The sequence below is a fragment of the Mus caroli genome, unplaced genomic scaffold (genome assembly GCF_978045245.1).
Source record: "Mus caroli unplaced genomic scaffold, Mus_caroli_1 scaffold_4, whole genome shotgun sequence".
NCBI lineage: Eukaryota > Metazoa > Chordata > Mammalia > Rodentia > Muridae > Mus > Mus caroli.
The window spans coordinates 36,569,136-36,584,469 of NW_028227259.1; the positions used below are offsets into that span (position 1 = coordinate 36,569,136).

Below are 15,334 nucleotides of genomic sequence, written 5' to 3' on the forward strand. Positions count from 1 at the left end.
TGATAACCAGAGTTTGATCCCCTGGAACTTCATGATAAAAGGAGGGAACCAACGCCTAGGATGTCCCTGATCTACAGAAGTATGCTGTGGCACATGCATATGTACACTTATAGATAAATGTAATACAAACTACATCTTTCCTCCTTTAAATTGATTATCTCAGGTATTTTGACACAGTGATGAAAAACTGACAAAGGTGAAGTGAATGTTATTTCAATTAATGAACCAATACTGGCACATAGTTATTAGTAAAGTCTACACTTTACTGCCAAACTTCAGAAATGACTGCATTTTTCATTCTCACCAGCAATAAATGAGAATGTCTCTTGTTCCACATCCTTATCAGTAAACTTTTTTACTCACAAAACATGCACTATGTGTTAACTTGATGCTATAAACTGCTTTTAGGATCTTAGGGGTTAGGAAACAGAGCTCTAAGCCTCATAGATAGCACCACTGTTATGACTGTATTCTTTCCTCTGGCTCTTCCCCTCACTGGATTCTAACCCACACAGGCAGGGTTATAAGCCCTTTTCAGAGTTCTCCTTCCCTCTGCCACCCAGCTCAACTTTGATCTTCACTGTGTCTTCCCTCTCAGAACCTCTCCCAAGTCCAAAGGAGCTGTGACAACCCCTTCCCAACAAGTAGGAGCTGTAGATTCCAGTGTGTCCTTATGTTAAATTGACAAATGCCAGGCTGGATTTGGGGGCTGCAGGAAAACTTCAGAAATTCAACAAAGAAATACAGAGTAAAACACTATTAGATCTTTGGAGCATGATGCTTTTCTTTCTCTCTCTCTCTCTCATTCTAATTGAGAGCCAGAGCTGAGCAGGAATCCTTTATTCTCAACTGTGTCTCTTCACTCTGTGGAGAGACAGAGGCTCAGCCCCAATGGCTGGCAGCCTCTCAATAGCAAAAGGAGCAGGAATGAATACATATCAGATGGTATTTCAAAACCATCTTTGTGCTATGAAGTATTTTTTTTTTCAGTTAAAGCTGCTTCTGTTTCCAGAAAAGTGGCATAAACATATTTTCCTCCTTTCTGTCATTAGGAACAACTAAAACCCTGGGTACTAGGCATCCAGGAAATATAAAGAACTCTGAAAGCTGGATAGAAAGAATGGTCAGGGACTACAAAGTCCATAGAATTACACAGAACTGAAGTCCACAATTTTGCTCTAACATGTCTCAAACTGGGTGCTAAAGAAGCCATCCACAGACAAAAATCAAACAAATAAAACAAACAAACAAACAAACAAAAAGACATCTAGCAAAAGACCACTGTTACAGGTAGCCTTACAAGACAGAAAACTTTTAGACAAACAGAATTTTTCCTGTCAGTCACCAAAAAAAAAAAAAAAAAGATTTGTGACTGAGTTTAGCTTGGATCCTCCTACCTAGACAAAATTCTTCTTTGTAATTTTCCATCCACTGACCCCTCACCCTGCCCATGTGTTCTAAGTCCCTAGCTGTCCCTGTTTGTATCCAGAGTTGAGATCAGCCTCCCCATCTTATTGCAATAGTCTTAGATATAGTCTCCCTGGATGGCTTAACTCTCTCTACTTGTTTCAGTTTTTTTTTTTCTTTGACAAAATATAATATAGCAAACTGCGTAGAATGTAGCTACAGCAACACTAAGAGGGAAGTTTAAAGCACAAAAAAAGAAAATCTTCAGCAACAATCTATGCTCAAGAAACTAGAAGCTAAGAAAAATAAACCCAAATCAAGCAGAAGAGTAGAAACAATAGGGAACAGACACCAACCAATTGAAAATGGGGTGGAGGAGGGGATCAATAGAGCAAGTACTTGGTTATTTGAACATATCACTAAAATCAACACAACTCTTATTAGCCTGTCAAAGGAAAAGGAAAGAAGAAGAAAAACATCAATATTGAAGGCTTATTGATACACTGAAAATGCAGAGGATGCTGTCAGCAACATGCGTGTGAATTTCACAGACTGTAGAAAACTGTCACGTTCAGATTTTCAAGTAGTGATTGAACTGTCCATAGAAACATAATTATCTTTTGTTAAAACAATCAAGTGTTTTAGCCATATTGTTTTGAATAAAATAATTATTTCCTTAAAATCGTAAAAGGGTTTTCCTTAAGATATATATTCACTGTCAAAAATATTCCTAGGACTTTTACCTAGAATTCATTCAATGTGTTATCAGACTCCTGCCATGTGTGTGCCACAGTGAAAAATGCTAGATCTTTCTGCATTCAACCTGCATATAACTAACACTGATGTAGTAATACATAAGCTGCTGTAAAAGGCTTCCTTAATACTGAGTATGGGTTGTAGGAGCTAATATACTAAATATTTTTCCTTACCATGATTCATCAGCAATATCTAGCACCTTATATTTAAGACCTAAGTTCCCAATACTACTTTTTCTTTAGAGACATTTGCAACATCTGACAGACATCATGCCCACTTCCAGGGCTAAAATACTGGGTGTGAAGGCAAAACTGGGGGAAGGATGAGAGCGCTGAAGTCAGGGATGCATGAAGGAGGCCCAGGGATAAGGTCTTTAATGAGACTGTAGCAGGTCCAGCCTCAGAAGAGACCAATACACCAAGAGTACAGAACAGAGCCTAGAATCAGACCATGCATGGCATCACTCCTGTATGAAAACGGATTACAGGGTGAGTTGTCATGACTAGAATGTTATAACAAGCAATTATCCAAATGGAAAATGATTATATCTCCACTTCACACTTGTAGTTTTTAGTGGGATTGAAGATACATTGCAAAATATAGACTTTGAGCATGTTTGTAATTGCCTTGCAAGTAAAGATTCCTTAAATGGCACAACAAGTCGGATATTGTGGTACCCATTTGTAGTCCCAGCTGCATGGGAGGATGAGGAAGGAGGCTCACTTGAGCTTATGTCTGTCTTAAAATAGAAACCAAAACCAAGAATATGTAAGATATAAAAACCTATAAAGTTGATTTAGAAAAAAAAATCAAAGACTACACAACATGAAACCAACCATAGACTAAAGATATATCTATAAGCAAACAAAGAAAATACCCACAACATATGAAGAACTTTCATAAATTAACAAAAATGAGACAAACTTCTAAAATGAAATTAAGTAAAAGACTAAGTGGGCAAATAATTGAAAAACGATACTGAAAGAAAATAGCACTCGTCAAGAGTAACAAACCAAACAAATGCCTCACCGACTATGTGGCGTTACATTATTATGAAAATACCTCTTACATTCCAAGAGATTATACTTTTACTGCACTTCATAGCCAAAGTTAATAGCACAGCCTGGAATCACTTAGGGCTTAAAACTGACATCTTACTATATACTCAGCCTGTTCATTGAACCCACCTTTAAGAGACTGATGTAATAATCTTTCTTGCCTTGGATTTTCCATGTAATCAATTCTTACCTAAGCTAATGCATAGCTGACATCTTAAATTACATTCTTCCATGCCACTGTTCCTCTAAAGAACTCTGACACTCTGACCTCAGTAAGACATGTTGAAAACAGCAAATATGATGAAAGCAACCTTATAAAACAAATAAATGCTGGAAGCAACATGAATATAGATTGATAAGTCCATTTGAAGTTTGTCATGGAAGTCAGTTGAGTCATTTGGCGTCAGTAATATTTTATCCTTTGTAAAACTTTATTAAAGATTTCTGTAAAGCATCCTTATTCCTTCTCTATAAAATGATTTATGTGCTATTCAATAAATACAGAGCAAAGGCCTTTGTGAAGGATACATACAGACACAAAGACACAGGGACAGACAAGACATGACAAGATTTAGACAGGCATGGATTCAAATTCATACAGCAGACAGATTACAGATGGGCCAGAAGCAATGTGCTACAGAGAGATGACAGAAGATACAGGGAGACAAGTAGAGATTCAAGTCTGGGCTTGCTCTTGGTAAAAGTACTCCAAGAGAAATTGTTCTGATTAATTTCCTTAATGCAACACTCATGCATTTTGGATACTCTGAAGTTATTACTAATATGTTTAAGTGGCAAACTACTATTTAGGGACATATAACAGGGACAATAAACACTGCATTTGGAATAGAAAAGGACACTGACTTGGGAAAAATATCTAGGAAAGAATAAACAGGATTTTAGTGCCACCAGGTAACATTTAAGTTCTTAAACTGAATGAGTGACATGCTTAACTATAGCAGGCTTTGTTCCTCATGTATAAAAAAAAAAGGGGACCAATAAACTGGGATAGAGACATAATCCCTTAGAAACAAGACTTACTAAGGCAGGGCTTCTGCTTGGAGCTCAGAGTCGCTGACTGGGAAAGAAGACTACCCTGGAGGATATGTGCAGGGATTAAGGGACAGAAAAGGAACAGAGGAAATCGGAGCAGTGGCTGAAATGCAAAGGCACCATAGGTCCTATCAGTTGATTCAATAATGACCTAGTCAGGTACTAAAACACTGTACAAACATGCCAGTAGGTCACTTAAGAGAGTCATAGAAGTAACGAACACTAGAGAAGAAAAAGTACTCATAAAGAAATGAAAGTAGAGGCCTAGCAAACACAGGAATGGATGTTCACAGTCAGCTATTGGATGTATCACAGGGCTCCCAATGGAGAAGCTAGAGAAAGTACCCAAGGAGCTAAAGGGATCTGCAACCCTATTGTTGGAACAACATGATGTACTAACCAGAACCCCGGAGCTCTTGTCTCTAGCTGCATATGTATCGAAAGATGGTCTAGTCGGCCATCACTGGAAAGAGAGGCCCATTGGACTTGCAAACTTTATATGCCCCAATATAGGGGAATGCCAGGGCCAAAAGAATGGGAATGGGTGGGTAGGGAAGTGGGGGGCGCTATGGGGGACTTTTGGGATAGTATTGGAAATGTAATTGAGGAAAATATGTAATAAAAAAAAAAGAAATGAAAGTAAAAATCCACTTAATTTTAAAGGCCGTTAATAATTCTAATTATTCAGCTGTAACATTAAAGAAGAAGGAGGAGGAGAAGGAGGAAGAGAGAAGAGAAGGAGGAGGGGGGAAGGAGGAGGAGGAGAGAAAGAAAGAAAGAAAGAAAGAAAGAAAGAAAGAAAGAAAGAAAGAAAGAAAGAGAGAGAGAAAGAGAGAAAGAGAAAGAGAAAGAGAGAAAGAGAGAAAGAAAGAAAACCAAGAACTCAGGACACTAAAGAAAAGCACAATATGAAAGGTCAGAATTTTTTAATTTTGTAACATTGATAAATTCTGAGCCAGCATCACGAGTAGTACTGCAATGAAATAAGGGCATTGACAAAAACTGGCCCCGATAATGTAGAAATACTAGACAGGACATCTAAGCCATGTGTGATAAGAGGTATTGGATGGAATAATGTGGCTCCTGGCAAGCACAGAGAGAGCAAAGGTCCCCTGCTCTTCCCATGAAAAGGCCTCTGTAGAGAAAATAGTGGTTCTGAACAGGACTTAAAAAGGGACTGAAAGGTCTAAGCCCCAAGGCCTGATTTGGGAGAAAAGAACTTAGAAGAAAACTAAAGACCTCATGGCTCATATTTCAGGTGAGGAAGAGACCTGGCCATGTTTTTTACCACTCTGAAATCCTAGTGATGACCCCATGCCAGAGCAACAAGAGCAAGTAACACATTCCATAAACAGAGAAGCAGGCTGAAAAGGCTTCTATTTACATGGAATTTATGACCAAACAAGATAAAAACAAGTATTCGGGATTCTAGAAATGCAGTGCCATAGGCACCATGACCAGGGAGAACCTAAGGACAAAAGATTGATTCTGACAGGGAAGGGTGCTTGACAAGCCATTTCAATGCAGAACATAAGAAAGAATTTTAAACGAAATAAAATGTACTAGATGAGAGCTTTTACTCCCATTTGGGATATACACAATTGAAAGAAAATTCGTTCCCATAATGAAAAAGTCAGATAATTAAAAAAAAAAAAACACCATTTTTTGAGCCACCACCCAGCTAAATATTCAGCAGAGAGTTGATCCTTGCATATGAATAAATTACCACCACCACTGACAGACAGCTATTCAAAGGACTAAAGAACAAAGTTCAGGTCACAAAGGGCCAGGAGTGATGCCTGCTTCTAGCAGGTATTCAGGAAAAGCTCAGAATTCATAGACACTTAGAAGAAATTTTTAAAAAGTAATTCCTGGAGGGTGAAGAATAATCAACTATAGTCAGAACACTTCTTTTGACCTTCCAGACAACCCATGAAAACAATCAGAACAAGATAAACTATTTACACATGCTCCATCCCAGGGTTGGGAAAGGTAACTATAAAGATCTATTACTCATCCATGTCTATTGAGTTTCTTAGGGTTTCTATAGATGTGGCAAAACTCCATGACCCTGTGCCATGTTTATGTCCATGATCCTTGCTGTTGCCAGAAACCATGAGGAAGTCCATGATCCTGTATGACTGTAAAGGACGCCCCTGATGACTGTAAAGGACGCCCCTGATGACTGTAAAGGGCAAGGAAACTACTTTTGCAGTGTTATGGATGACTGAAAACTCACAGTTAAGAAAGGGGACACTAAATTTTTTTAAAAAATAAAAAGGACATAGAAGGCTTCAACTCCCCCCCCCTCAAAAAAAAAAGTAACAGTCTAGACAAGAAACCATCAAAGAGATCTCTTAAAAATTGTGATAAGGATGATGAAGTCTAGCTCACCACATTTGAAAATACTCAGTTTTCTTTAAGGGGCTGGCTACTAGAAGTTTGGCTGTGTTCCTTTGAATATATAGGCAACACAAATTGGACTTGTGTGGTTTTGGGGGTGGGGTGAAGTGTGAATTTCTGGTTTCTTTGGAGACTCAGTTGTATCATGTGATGTTTTTCTGGAAACTGTTTTATAAGAGATGTTTTTGCTGAAGTAGTCACCTGGGAAGATGTTTTGCTGAGAACAGACACGTGGTGTTATTTTGGAAACTGCCTGGAAAAGGGGCATGTGATGTTTTGGTAGAGCCAATGTTTGAAAGAACATGTGATGTTTGGAAAGGGTATAAATATAATCCATCAGACTGTGAATGCTGTTGTATGGTATTATAGGTTTGCCTTGCCACTCTTTGTTGACAATACTTTGTGGTATTGGTTCACCTTGCCACTCCTTCCTGGTCATCATTTGTTGTGACTTCATAGAGAAAAATGCCACCAAAGAACTTCTGGTGGTGGTCAGGCAGCTTCTTGCCACTTCCATGGACTCATGCCAATCTGCAGAGCTTTGCAGTTTCTTCTGGATCTAACTGCAGTTGCTGATTTGTGAATGGTGTTTGAGTGGATTGAGCTGCTGCTGCTGATCCATGTGAACTGAACTGCTGACATTGCAGATTGGATTCTCTCCAAAGAACTATTTCTAAACAGGCCCACATCCTTCTTTGCTCTATTAACCTTTCCTTTCCACTACCTCTGGTGGGTGGTGGACTAGAAGGAAGGTTGAAGCAGTTAAGTACCCTTATTAAAAGTAGGTTTTGAGCCAGGTGGTGGTGGCGCACGCCTTTGATCCCAGCACTCGGGAGGCAGAGGCAGGCGGATTTCTGAGTTCAAGGCCAGCCTGGTCTACAGAGTGAGTTCCAGGACAGCCATGGCTATACAGAGAAACCCTGTCTCAAAAAAACAAAAACAAACAACAAAAAAGTAGGTTTCAAAAAATATAAGCCTATGGGAGGAGGTCACAGGGTTGGGGGACAGTCCTGGGAGGACTGAGCAGTGTGATTAGATTCTATGTTGTGAAGTTCCCAAATAGTCTATAAAAATATTATTAAGAAACCAAACCAAACCAAAACAAAACAAAACAAACCAAAACAAAACTCCATGAGCAAAGGCAACTTGGGAAGGAAAGGGTTTATTTCATTTCCATTTCCACATCACAGCCCATCGTCAAAGAAGTCAGGGCAGGAACCTGGAGCAGAGGCCTTATACTAGTGCTTATATATCATATCATATTTCATACAATATACTGGCTTGCTTAGACAGCTTTCTTATATATATATCCCAGAACCATCTGCCAGGGACGGCACTCTCCACAGTGAACTGAGCCCTCCCACATCAACCGTTAATTAAGAAAATGTCCAGTACATCTATCATCCTCTGAAACTGTGAGTCAAAATACATCTTTTTTCTTTTTAAGTTGTTTATATCAGCATTTGGTTACAGTGATATAAAACAAACATACTATCCAAACTGAAAACAAGAAATAAATTCACGGTAAAGGCAAAAGATGAGTCTCAGTGAGCTTTGGGAGAAAGTCAAGGGGCCTAATATAAAAGACAAGGAAGAAATGGAAGAATCTTTTTTAAAAGATCCATTTCACTGAACTGTGAAAAAAAGAGGTTATAAAGTTCATAGGAAATGGATGAAAATGGTAATATATGAAATGAGGTAACCTAGGCCCAGAAAAATGTCATAGGATCTGTCTCATACACAGATCCTAGCTTTAAATTTTTAGATTTGTGTGTTTAGTTTGGAGTGTCTGTAGAGGTCAGGAAGCTAGTAACAGTCCCTGATGGGGGAGAGCCTTCAGATGGAGAGCAGATAGCAGAACATACATGATATGAAACAGATGAGGGAAATATTGGGACTTAAGTGGGAGTGGCAGTGGGGAAATGGGGGAGTGGAGCTAAAGACACTTGAAAAGCTTTATGGCACCCACTACTTTGTAAACTAATTTAAAAAAATATTTTTGAAAAAGGAGTTTCAGTGGCTACAGAGCTGGCTCACAGTTAACAGTATCAGTTGTTCTTCCTGAGGACAGGGGTTTGATCTCTAGACCCACACGGCAGCTTAACACTGTAACTCCAGTCTCAGAGGATCTGACGACCCCTTCTGGCTTCCACAGGCATGTGGTACACAGACATACAGGCAGGCAAAACAGCCATGTATATAAAAATAACTTTTATTTCTTCAAAAAAGGAGTTGCACTCTGGCCAGACATGAATAATCCCTCTGGTGAACAGCTTTGGGACGAGATCTCTAGACTTTCATAGTAGAAATGGATTATAGCAATACTCCATGTCCTAAGTGATTTCCGGTTTCTCTTTAGAAGGGAACATCACAGGAAAGAATGTAGCTCATTTCTACATGGAAACATGCCTCCTTCTGTAAATCAGTGTAGTCAGGCCAGCTAACCACCTGGCTAAGGAACCACCACCAGGAAGCAGGTTCTCACCTTAAGCCACACTAAAGAGAAAGGAGAAATGATTACCCTTTAAGAGATAATGTACTTCTCCATGTCAGAATTCTCACTCCTATGCCGGGGCCTAGCAAACACAGGAGTGGATGTTCACAGTCAGCTATTGGATGTATCACAGGGCTCCCAATGGAGAAGCTAGAGAAAGTAACCAAGGAGCTAAAGGGATCTGCAACCCTATTGTTGGAACAACATGATGTACTAACCAGAACCCTGGAGCTCTTGTCTCTAGCTGCATATGTATCGAAAGATGGCCTAGTCGGCCATCAATGGAAAGAGAGGCCCATTGGACTTGCAAACTTTATATGCCCCAATATAGGGGAATGCCAGGGCCAAAAGAATGGGAATGGGTGGGTAGGGAAGTGGGGGGCGCTATGGGGGACTTTTGGGATAGTATTGGAAATGTAATTGAGGAAAATATGTAATAAAAATATTAAAAAAAAAAAAAAAAAGAATTCTCACTCCTTACCACAGTCATTCCGAATGTGCCAGGAGATTCTGTTGAGTCTTAACTCAGAAAGGCCTAACTTCCCCTTTTCCTCTCTTCTGTCTCTTTTAGATGCTGGTCAGAGCCTACGTATGCTTTTTCTCTAGTATTTTGGGGCTTTCTGACATTTTCTCTAATTCTCCCTCTCTGCTTTGTGGCTGCTTGTCTGCCAGCTGACCTCCATACAGGCTTAATCCAAATGGCATGCCTTGTTTTTTAACTACTTTTGGTTTTGAGACAGGCTTCTCTGTGTATCCCTGGCTGTCCTGGAACTCACTCTGTAGAGCTGGCTGACCTCAAACTCAGAAATCAGCCTGCTTCTGTCTCTGCTGGGATTAAAGGCGTGCACTTCCATGCCCAGCTCTGCACGACTTCTTTCCCTTCTCTATTCTCTCCTGGGCAGCTGTTGAGATTTACAACTTCCCTGCCCTGTTTTCTTTTTCTTTTAAATGGTAATAATATTTTCCTCAAGCTTAAAAGTTGGTGTATAATAGGGGGAGAGGTGTTGTGAGGGTGGGACTGGGAGGAAGGATTGGGGGCTGTGATCGGGATGTAAAGTGAATGAATGAAGAAAGAAAGAAAGAAAGAAAGAAAGAAAGGAAGGAAGGAAGGAAGGAAGGAAGAAAGAAAGAAAGAAAGAAAGAAAGAAAGAAAGAAAGAAAGAAAGAAAGAAAGAAAGAAAGGAGAGAAAGAGAGAAAGAGAGAAAGAGAGAAAGGGAGAGAGAAGCCATGGATTATTAAATGAAAACTCCAGACAAGAATAATCCCTCTGGTGAACAGCTTTGGGACTGTTTGGGAATACCCCCTTATGAGTTGTTGGTCAAGGAGATTTTAAAGTCTCATACCCCTCAAAAAATACAGGCAATTATGCTTTTGGTTGTTTGGTTGAAAGCAAAATCTTATTGCTGAAGATATCACATACTGTGGTTGCAGGACATAAAGGACATACAGTTAGAGCTGACCTGAAAACTTCCTCTCTGCTAGCTAGTATTTATAATGCCTACTACACAGGAGAAAAGTCATTACTGACCTTACCAAAGGTAGACCCTGAATGTTACAATACTGATTTGCCAGGCAAGATGTGTTCACTGGTGCAACAGTGTAGTAACCTTTGCTTTCAGGTTGGATTTGAGGCCTACTCTACAGAAGTAATTCATGTCTAGTACTAAAAATCTGGTCAAAAGCTCCTGGGTTTTAGGAAGGTGCTAGGCCATGGAAGAACCTACTACTGTTTTACTAACTGGACATGTTGTCAAACCATCTTCTAAATATTTGTTTGGTTTATGTCCATAGATTAGTGCTGCTGACAAACTTGATCAGAGAAACTTCTCTTTTATAGTGAGCAACAGTAATGCCAAGACTCAGAACTGGCCAAAGTGCTGATCATTTAAATGGTGGTGACTATTTAAATGGCGCATCTTTTCAGGGTCAGGGAACATCACAGAAGAAGGTGGAGAGCTAAGATGGAAGCTAAGGAGGAATACTGTGAAACACTGCCTTCTGAATATGACACAGTTACTACACTCATGAACTCACCAGCTACTGCTATCTGCACAAGCTTATCACCATTCCATGATGGGGAAGGGGCACATGAAACCCCCGGCCCCCTGTCGAGGGGCTGAAGGGACAATGTTTATTTGCACTGTATGAATATATATCTGTTTTTCCTTGCCCACCTAAGGTACATTTTGGTTGGTAAAAATAAAAAAGCCTATGGTCTATAGCATAAGGCAGAATAGTAAGGTGGGACATCCAGGCAGAGAGAGGAACTCTGGGAAGAAGTCAGGCATTGGAAGATTCGCCACTGAGACTTAGTAGAAGTCGGATGTATAAAACTGAGAAGTAGCCAGCCATGTGGCAGAACGTAGATTAGTATAAATGGAATAATTGAGTTATGAGTCAGTTGGGAATAAACGTAGCTTAAGGCCAAAAGCTATTGATAAATAAAAATAAGTCTCCATGTCATTATTAAGACCTGGGGCAGGCATAGGAAGGCCCATAACAGTGCTATGGCAATAAACACCCACTGAGAAACAGGGGAATCATTCTTCAGGGGTGTAGCCACACCTAAGTTGCTCATGGTCCAGTTGCTAACCCTGTACTCACACATGTTAGCAGCCCTAATTAAAATCAGTGGGTTAGGGAAAGGAGGGAGAGAGAAAAAGATATGAAAATATGGAAGCAGGATGGGGCTATGTTGGGAGGAAACAGAATTCCAGAAGGAATCTGAGGGGGATATAAAAGGGAAATAGGAAGTGAGAATGATAAAAAAAAAATACATCATATACAGTATGAATTATCTAACAATAAATAAACAAGAGGCATCTCCTGAATAGGTAAGTGTGAAGGGTTGACTGTGGGGCCTCCCAGATGGTAGAGCTATTGCAGAAGTTGGGCAAATCAGAGAGCAGAGCTTTACTAGGGAGCAATGTGCGTTCTCTCTCTTTTCCTCCCACCCACCTTCTCTCTTCCTCCCTCCCTCCCTTTCTCTATTCTCCCTTTCTTCCTCCCTCTCCCCCTCTCTCCTTCCTTTCCTCCCTCCCTCCACCTCCACCTCAGGATCAACTATAGAACTGATGGTGGGAAGTGGACTCTTCATCCACTGCTGGTAAGAATGTCAAGTGGCATTGCTTCTTGGTCTTTTGGCTAAGATCAAGTGAAGAATGTCTACCCCTTAAGAAGTGAAGCACAGAGCTTCCGGTTCCGTTGGGCTCAGTTCTCTCCTAAGCTACGTGTCTCTACACTCTTAATCCGCCATCCAACAAACATGGATCAGGTAATACAGTTTGTAGAGCCCAGTCGGCAGTTTGTAAAGGACTCAATTCGGCTGGTTAAAAGATGCACCAAACCCGACAGAAAAGAATTCCAGAAGATTGCCATGGCTACAGCTATAGGATTTGCTATCATGGGATTCATTGGCTTCTTCGTGAAACTGATCCATATACCCATTAATAACATTATTGTGGGTGGCTGAGTCCTTCTCATCACGGGACGAGTGAGCCAGAGGGGGGACAAGGGCATGAAGTAAAGCATTGCCTGGAAAAAAAAAAAAGTGAAGCACAACCACATGGCTCAGGCCTTTAATCCCAGCGCTCAGGAGGCAGAGGCAAGAGAACCGCTATGAGTTAGAGTCCAGCCCTTAGATCAGCTAAGATGTGGTGATTACTGTCTCTCAAGAAGAAGAAGAAGAAGAAGAAGAAGAAGAAGAAGAAGAAGAAGAAGAAGAAGAAGAAGAAGAAGAAGAAGAAGAAGAAGAAGAAGAAGAAGAAGAAAAGGAGAGAGAAAAAATAAAAAGGAAAGCAGCACATAATACAAACCCAGCATATGACCCAACTATTATTGCATTATTATATATGTATTTTACATATATGCATTATATGCATAAAAAGCATGCACAAATGTACATATTTACATCCCAAACAGGAAACAATCCCAAATAGATTGATAAAGGAATTCATGAACTGTGATGCACAGACTGAATGGAATACTGCTCAGCAATAAAAAAGAACAAAGTATCAAAATACAAATCAACATGCATGAATCTGAATATAATAAGTCTGCCAAAGAAGTCAGAAGAAAAGGAAACACTATGTGATTCCATCAATATGAGCTTCCTGGAAATGTAAGTGATCTATAGTGACAAAACTGGGACACACACATAGGTTGAGGGGAGACATTGTTAGGGGTAACAAAGATATTCCAGGTCATAGCTATGGTCACTATTTTGATTGTCAGGAAAGTTTCATGGTTGAATGTATACATCATAATTCATCAAACTGTTTGTAACATATGAAGTTTCTGGTATATTAAATTTGCCTCAATAATGCTAATAAAAAATGAAAAAAACAGCTTCTTTCCTTTCTGCTGGGTGCCATCTGCTTCCTATTGAAATGGGCAAGTCCATGAAACCGGGGAAAGTGATGCTGATCCTAGCTGGACACTACTCTGGACGAAAAGCCATCATCATGAGGAACACTGACCGCCCTTACAACCATGCCCTGGTAGCTGGAATTGACCGCTATCCCTGAAAAGTGACAGCTGCCATGATCAAGTCCTTTGTGAGAATTTGTAACTACAACCAGCTCATGCCCATGAGGTACTCTGGATATCCCCTTGGACAAGACTGTTGTCAACAAGGGTGTGTTCAGAGACCCAGCTTTGAAACACAAGGTCAGGAGGGAGTCAAGTTTGAGGAGTGATACAAGATAGTTTTTCCAGAAGCTTCGCTTTTAGGTATATTTTTGTTTTCATCATTATTTTTTTTTAATTTAAAGAACCCAGATGTCCCTCAACAGAGGAATGGATACAGAAAATGTGGTACATTTACACAGTGGAGTACTACTCAGCTATTAAAAGGAATGAATTTATGAAATTCCTAGGCAAATGGATAGACCTGGAGGGCATCATCCTGAGTGAGGTAACATATTCACAAAGGAACTCACACAATATGAACTCACTGATAAGTGGATATTAGCCCAAAAACTTAGGATACCCAAGATATAAGATACAATTTGTTAAACGCATGAAACTCAAGAAGAACAAAGACCAAAGTGTGGACACTGTACCCCTTCTTAGAATTGGAAACAAAACACCCATGGAAAGAGTTACAGAGATAAAGTTTGGAGCTGTGACAAAAGGATGGACCATCTAAAGACTGCCATATCCAGGGATCCATCCCATAATCAGCTTCCAAACGCTGACACCATTGCATACACTAGCAAGAGTTTGCTGAAAGGACCCAGATATAGCTGTCTCTTATGAGACTATGCCGGGGCCTAGCAAACACAGAAGTGGATGCTCACAGTCAGCTATTGGATGGATCACAGGGCCCCCAATGGAGGAGCTAGAGAAAGTACCCAAGGAGCTAAAGGGATCTGCAGCCCTATAGGTGGAACAACATTATGAACTAACCAGTACCCCAGAGCTCTTGACTCTAGCTGCATATGTATCAAAAGATGGCCTAGTCGGCCATCACTGGAAAGAGAGGCCCATTGGACTTGCAAACTTTATATGCCCCAGTACAGGGGAATGCCAGGGCCAAAAAGTAGGAGTGGGTGGGTAGGGGAGTGGGGGGAGGTGTATATTGGGGACTTTTTGGATAGTATTGGAAATGTAAATGAGGAAAATACCTAGTAAAAAAAAAGATGTCAAAAAAATTAAAAAAAAAAAAAAAAACAAAAACGTGAGTTTTTGCTCCTGGTAAGATATAGTGAGATACACTGAATACATTCCACTGAATACAGCTATGAAAACTAGACAGTATGCTGATAAATTAGAGCAGGACACAGACTAGAGAAGCAGACCAGAACCTGAAACATTCCCAAACATGCAGCAAGTCTATCATTTGTTCCCCTCGAGCATGGGGATGCTTGGTACTCTACGTATGATTAGTGGCAGAGAGTCCAGTAGCTTCAGATTATTAATGCCTCAGATTTCTGGTTAGGAGACCAAGAAAAGAGATCGCCAAAGATCCAGAAACAATGAGAGAAACCCCAGAAAGACAGCAGCTCAAAAAAATGAACCCTGGATCAGCTGTGCCTGTCTAGGCTCATTCAATCCTGCTTGGTTAATTCCTAGATTGACCACTGGGTGGCTGTCATGTGAAACTTTCTAAATGGTGCCTGGAAGACTGAGAGCAGGATAAGGTGGCATCACAGCCACCAG

General features: G+C 40.3%; 1 protein-coding gene and 1 pseudogene across 1 annotated transcript in view; one reads left to right on the forward strand and one right to left on the reverse strand.

Moving 5' to 3' along the window:
• Poln (DNA polymerase nu) overlaps positions 1–15,334 on the reverse strand; it is a 141,797-nt gene that overhangs the window by 86,647 nt on the left and 39,816 nt on the right. The gene's annotated exons all lie outside the window — the stretch shown is intronic.
• On the forward strand, positions 12,369–12,722 carry LOC110294081 (protein transport protein Sec61 subunit gamma pseudogene; annotated as a pseudogene).